This window comes from Brassica rapa, chromosome A02, assembly GCF_000309985.2.
Source record: "Brassica rapa cultivar Chiifu-401-42 chromosome A02, CAAS_Brap_v3.01, whole genome shotgun sequence".
Classification (NCBI taxonomy): domain Eukaryota; kingdom Viridiplantae; phylum Streptophyta; class Magnoliopsida; order Brassicales; family Brassicaceae; genus Brassica; species Brassica rapa.
Window position 1 is genome coordinate 18971206 of NC_024796.2, and position 6333 is coordinate 18977538.

The window sequence follows — 6333 nt, forward strand, 5'->3', positions numbered from 1 at the left end:
GATTGGCTGAAACGAGTTCTTTCCCAAGCAGCTTCAGCTTTAATCTGATCTGTATTATCACGTCTTTGCATGTTGAGCAGCTCCTTGTCTGTGAAACTGGCTTGTAGTTTATCTGCCTTTGGGGCATAGGTTGTTGATTCTACTGCAAAGCTTTCGTGGTGGTATTCATCTGCCCAACTGCCAATCGAGTCATTTCCTTCTCGAGAATGGTTGACGTCAGTGTCGATCGATTTGTCATAGGCAGTGTCGGTCGATTTCTGGTGATCACTGTCGATCGATGTTGCTGTGTGAGTCTCGATCGATGCTGAATATTCAGTTTCGTACTCATCTCTACAATGGCAAGCTGCAATGATTCCTGGATCATTGATTCTTCTAGGGATCATCTTTGGCTTCGTGACTGGGATAGGGTCGTAGTGGGCATTAGGATCGATGAGTGTTAGACACAATTGGTTGGTTTGCAAGTTGCACATTGCTCCCACTGTTGACAAGAAAGCTCTCCCAAGTAGTAGAGAAGAGTTACAATTTAACTTGATGTCCAAGACATGAAAATCAACTGGAACTAGGGCATTACCAATCTGCATCTCTAGGTCTCTCACAATTCCTCATGAGTTCTTCTGGGAACAATCCACGAAAGTAATTAATTCCTACGAAGGCTCCACATGTAGACCCTGATGGTCTGCCATAACCCTAGGTAGGATGCTGACTGATGCTCCTGTGTCGCACAAGACATGTGGGAATTCAATACCCTTCACCGTGCATGGTATTGCAAATTTCCTAGGATCACTCTTTTTCTTCAATGTAATCCTCATCCTCATCTTTCTCTGGCTTCACAGAACATTCTTCTGATGTCTTCTTCTTTCTCTCTTGTTTCTCTGAAGAACATCCACAATCTGTGGGTGTAATAAGCATCCTCGAATGGCTTATCTATAGGAAACCTGAAGACTCTCTTGCGGAAATTTTCCTTTTCCTTATCATTAGCCCCCCTCTTCAGATGTTTCACCACTTTTTCCTTTCTTCTCCTTAGGGTTCTTCCAGTAGAAACTCTATCCTCTTCCATAGGATCCTCTCCATCATATGAAGGTGTCCTGACGGGCTCTTGTGGGTGTTCTGAAGGTTTGGGATTGGGCCTGGGTGCGTTAAGTCGTGCAACATCTATCTTCGACATCTGAACTCCGTATGTAATAGGGGCTCGTCGATCGATAGGTGGTGATGGTTGTCGATCGATATTGGCATATGTGTGTCGATCGATGTTGATGTTGGCATGTCGATCGATTCAGACGTTATCAGGGCTGGGCGGATGTGTATGTTTCGCCGCGAACTCCTCGTGAGTTAGAATCTTAACGACATTGCAAGACGCGGTTGACTCTGTAGGCGTTGTCGATCGATGTTCTGGAGTTCCTGTCGATCGATTTGTGGTGGTGTATGTCGATCAATGTTCGGTGTCTGGCGTCGATCGACACCAATGTGATCTGCCGAAACTCTTCAAACTTTCTACCTCAAAATCACCTTCTTGCAGCTTCTCTTCCTTCACCATTTGCCAAAAGTCATCCTCAATGATGGCATTCACGTGGTTTTTATCACATCATCCCCTACTCCTCTTGTTGAAGCTTCATGCCTCCTAATAGCATCTCCTGTCTGCACAATCTGCATCTCCATCTTCTTCACATGAGTGCTCAAAGTCTCAAACTTTGTGTTCAGGTTGGTGTAGACATAATCTATCTTCCCATTGAAGTCTACTGTCATTCGCTGCTGTGCCTCAAGAACCCCATCGAGCATCTCTTCAATCTTGCTCTCTTGAGTAGGCGGCAATGGCTTCTGGTAGTAGGAACTTTGAAAATTCATGTTGTTGCTGTAGCTGTTGTTGTATGGTTTCTCGTACTGTGAATTTTGGTTGAAGTTACTCCTATTTCCATAGGAGTTTCTGTTTCCACCCTGGTTTCTAGAACCTTGGAATCCAGCTCCACCAATGTAGTTCACTTCTTCATCTTCTGCTCTACCCTCTACAGCTTCTGCATCTTCAACAAAGCTGATCTGTTTCCTGAGAAGCTTGTGAATATTGTCTAGTTTTGCCTTCACCTCATCCATCTGATCATTCCCAAGGATGGTGGCAGATCTCTTTCTCTCAAAATCAGTGTTTTTGGTACTGTTGCTGGATGCTAGGTTTTCAATAACCTTAACTGCCTCTTATGGATTCCTGGTGTTGAACTTTCCATTACTGGAAGCATCAAGAGCCATCTGGTACTGTACCGCGATGCCTCTGTAGAAAGTACTGAGCAATTGTACTTTATTAAATCCATGGTGTGGACAGTCTCTTTGGTAGAACTTGAATCTGATCCAAGAGTCTCTGAATGATTCTGCAGGCTCCTGAGTGAATGTAGAAATCTTGCTCCTCAAGTCTTCAGCACACGCTTCATAAAAGAAATTGCATAAGAATGCATTCTTGATGTCGCTTCAGAATTGAAGAGATCCTAGTTGTAACTGCTTGAGCCAAAGCAGAACTTCTCCAGCAAGTGAGTACCTGAAGAGCTTGCATAACATGTAGTCCTCAGAGACTCCCTCGACTCTAATAGCAGAAATCAGATCCTCGAACTTCTCCAGACGGTCCATAGGATGCTCGTGGGATAATCCTTGGTAGGGTAGCTGTCCCACAAGTGTGTAGTACCGCACTTTCAACTCAAAATCCCTCTCAATGGTGGGAGGAAGGATGGCTGATCTGTTGGTGTAGTATCGATCTGGACGGTTGTAATCAACCAACGTTTTGGGTTGCGCAGCTTCATCTACAGATAAGGTATTACCTGTAGCAGTAGCATCAGGCTCATGGTTTGCACCCTCCTGAGCATCTATCCTCTGACCTGCTGCATTACACAGATGACCTTCCTGGTTGATATACCTTGGATTTGACCCGTTTTTATCCATGGTGTATAAGTATTTTATTATATATATATATCTATGTTTTCTACTCTTCTAGGTATGTTTTCAGGTTCAGGTGCATTTCGGAGTAAAGCAATGACTTTGGAGCATTTTGAAGCTTAAAGGACATTTCACCCGAGCTGACCACGTAGAGGTCGACGAGAGGAAGAACAATCGATCGATGCACATCAGTGCTGACGATCGATACCAGGAGATGCCTCGACAGATGAAGATTAATATCGATCGATGTACACAAGTACCATCGATCGATGTCGAGACACCAGACACGAGACATTTTGATTCAGCAGACTTAAAAACCAAGGCCAAGCCAAATTACCAAAATGCCCTGACGAGTTTTTAACCTAGTAGATTATATACTGCCTAAGTGTTTTGACGGCAGGAGAGCTTTTTCTAGACTTAGTTTTGTTACAAGTTTCATTTGGGAGAGAAGATCACTTGTGATTGGAACTCCTTGTTTTCATTTCTTTTCATCTATACTATGAGTTTCTATTCCTTTATTGTTATGAATTGCTTTGCTATGTCTGAGTAGTTCAATTATTAGATCCAAGGTTCAGATAGGTTTGTGGGATTAGCCCAAACTATAGATCTGCCTTGTTGTGATATTCATGATAGATTTGTATTCATTGCTTGTTTTAGCCTTGCTAACTAGAACTTGATCATAGGATTGCATACTCAAGCACCCTTGTTATCCCATCCTGACATCTATCTATCATATTAGGATTTCTAGAGAGGGCTAACCGCCAATTTAGTATCTTAATAGGGCATATCATACTCGCGCATAGCCCTGGCTAGAACCCGTCGATTGATGTCCTCAACTGACTATCGATCGACGTTGGCAAAGGTGTATCGGTCGACGTCTTAATAGACCATCAATCGACACTCTCTCGTCGTCGATATACTAACCGTTGAAACACGAGATCTAGTCTGTTAACCAGTGAAACATGCGACAGCTGATCACTGAGTTAAGCGATTGAGCTCTAATATATCATGCATGCATCAGTTAGGCATCTATAGGTATTATAATCTCCAACACCTAAATAGTGGCCCTGCATCTAGTATCATTTCCAACCAAGTTACATTTATTATTTACTCGATTGTTACTATTGTTATTTCATTTAAACATTTACAACCTTTAGAATTAATACACACTACATTTAATTGTTCCCTAGCTCCTTGTGGATTCGATCCCTAAGTACTACATCTGAACCTCTTTTGATGAGAGTAACACTCCTTAGGGTAATTTGAGTGGTATCACTGGTCATGCAGGTCTCCATTGTTGTCACGTACAAGTACCAAAGGCGCAACCATGTCTCGCGGCTCAGTATCGATCGATGTCCGAGATGGAATGTCGATCGATGTCTGCCTATCACGAGCAGATGTTCTCCAAGATATTTGACGCCATGTAGGTTATGGTGGAACGCCTACCTAGAGTAGCTCCCCCAATCCGAAGGACTAACCCGGACTCCTACGCCGATACCCCCTTCATGGAAGGAATCGCCTCGGTCGAGATGCATAGGAAGTTTTCCTTTCCCAGCATAAAGATGTATGATGGTACAGCCGACCCTACCCACCAGGTCCATATCCTCTTTCGCGAGCCTCAGTGACAAGTTTGTGGAGCAATTTGCGAGTAGTAGGAGCCTGGAGAGGACTTCAGACGGTCTCTATGAGATTCTTCAGCATCGGGTAGAACCCCTGCGAGATTACATAGCCCGATTCAACCAAGAAAAGGTGGCAGTTCCCGAGTGCAACATTCCTACCGCGATCTCTGTCTTTAAAAGGGGCCTACTTCCAGACAGAGGCCTCTACAAAGAACTAACCATGTATCCCTGCAAGAGCATGGAAGACGTGCTATCCCGGGCCTGGGCGCAAGTGAAGTGGGAAAAAGTCTTTGCTAGCCGCGCAAAAGCCCAACCGAAGCAGGACCAAAAGTCAGCCCGAACAGATAAAGGAAATTGGGATGAAAGATCCTCCCAGAGAGCGACCAGGGACTCCGGGAATAGAAACCGGGGCATGTTCTAGTACTGACCCTTGGAAAAGGAGGAAGGAATGTCGGTATCCACTTGGCCCGACATCTCCCATCTCTCGATTTCCACACCGGAGCTAGTCAACGTTTTGAGGCAGATGGGCCAACAGGTCAAGTGGCCTCAGAAAATGAAGGCACCTGACTAGTTCTGGAACCCTGGTCTCTGGTGCGACTTACATCGCGACCATGGTCACAAAACCGAAGACTGCATCGCTCTAAGGATCGAGGTCAATGAAATTCTCCAAAAGGGGCATCTCCAGGAATTCCTCTCAGAGAAAGCAAAGAACCATCTGAATAAAGAGGTGCCGGCGAATCCGCTGGAGCTATACCCGCCTCACCACCTTTCCAGGACCGAGTGATCCATGTGATATCCGGAGGTTCAGAGATAAGTGGTGTGAGTCATACAGCTGCCAAGAAATGCACCTGTAACGCCAAGCACGGCCCAGAGACGACCAAACCAAAGTGCTTGCTCCTAGGTACCGACAAAATAAGCTTCACAGCCAAGGAACAGGAGAGGATCCTGGCTCCCCACAACGATGCTCTGGTTATCTCACTCACTGTAGCAAACTGCTTGGTAAAAAGTATACTAGTGGACAACGGTAGCTCTGACGCGTAAAATAACTCCACTCATCATCTTCCAGACTGCGTACCAGGACCTAGGGCTGGAGGAGAGTGGCCTGATCCGTAAAATAACTCCACTCATCGTATTCAGCGGTGAAGTCAAGCAAACGGCCAGAGAGGTCACTCTCCCAGTGTACGCTGAAGGGATCAACATGTATACCAAATTCCTGGTCGTCGACTGTCAATCAGCATACAACATGATCCTAGGACGACCCTGGATTCATAACGTGGGAGCAGTCCCTTCAACCCTTCATCAAATGGTGAAGTTTCCTACACCCTGGGGCATCGGAATAATCAAGGGAGATCAGGAGAACTCTTGATCCTGCTACCAGACCACCTTAAAGAGAAAGACCAAAGTCTTATAGCAATTACAGAAGAGACCTTAGGTCCCGTGAACTCAGGGACCAGAGGTCAAGAAGACTAGCGAATGGCGAGCGGTTCAGAGAACGCGGACCTCGAATCATGTGAAGGACCCCCTGAGGACCGATGTCGACCACTGTTAGGGAAAAATACTCCGGCATCATTGCCTCCAGCTTCCGGTCAGGACCCAAGCCCCCGGGTCCCCGAAAAAAGAACGCTCCATGTCCCCGCAAAAAGGAACCCTGGGACCAGTCCCAGGGACCGACCTCCCTTCCAAGAAATGGAAGATTTCCGATAAGGAGAACCTTCCATTTCTCCAAATATGGAAGAGTTTAACCTAAATCAAACCAACTTCAAGGCGATTATATAAGGGTTCCTAAGTCCCAAAAGCAAGGGAT

The 6333-nt window shown here is 45.5% G+C and overlaps 1 non-coding gene across 1 annotated transcript; it reads left to right on the plus strand.

Moving 5' to 3' along the window:
- The first annotated feature begins 2290 nt into the window (after positions 1-2290).
- Positions 2291-2398, plus strand: LOC117132254. Its single transcript, XR_004455814.1, has one exon. It is a non-coding gene; the product is annotated as a small nucleolar RNA R71 (small nucleolar RNA).
- The last annotated feature ends 3935 nt before the right edge of the window (positions 2399-6333 follow it).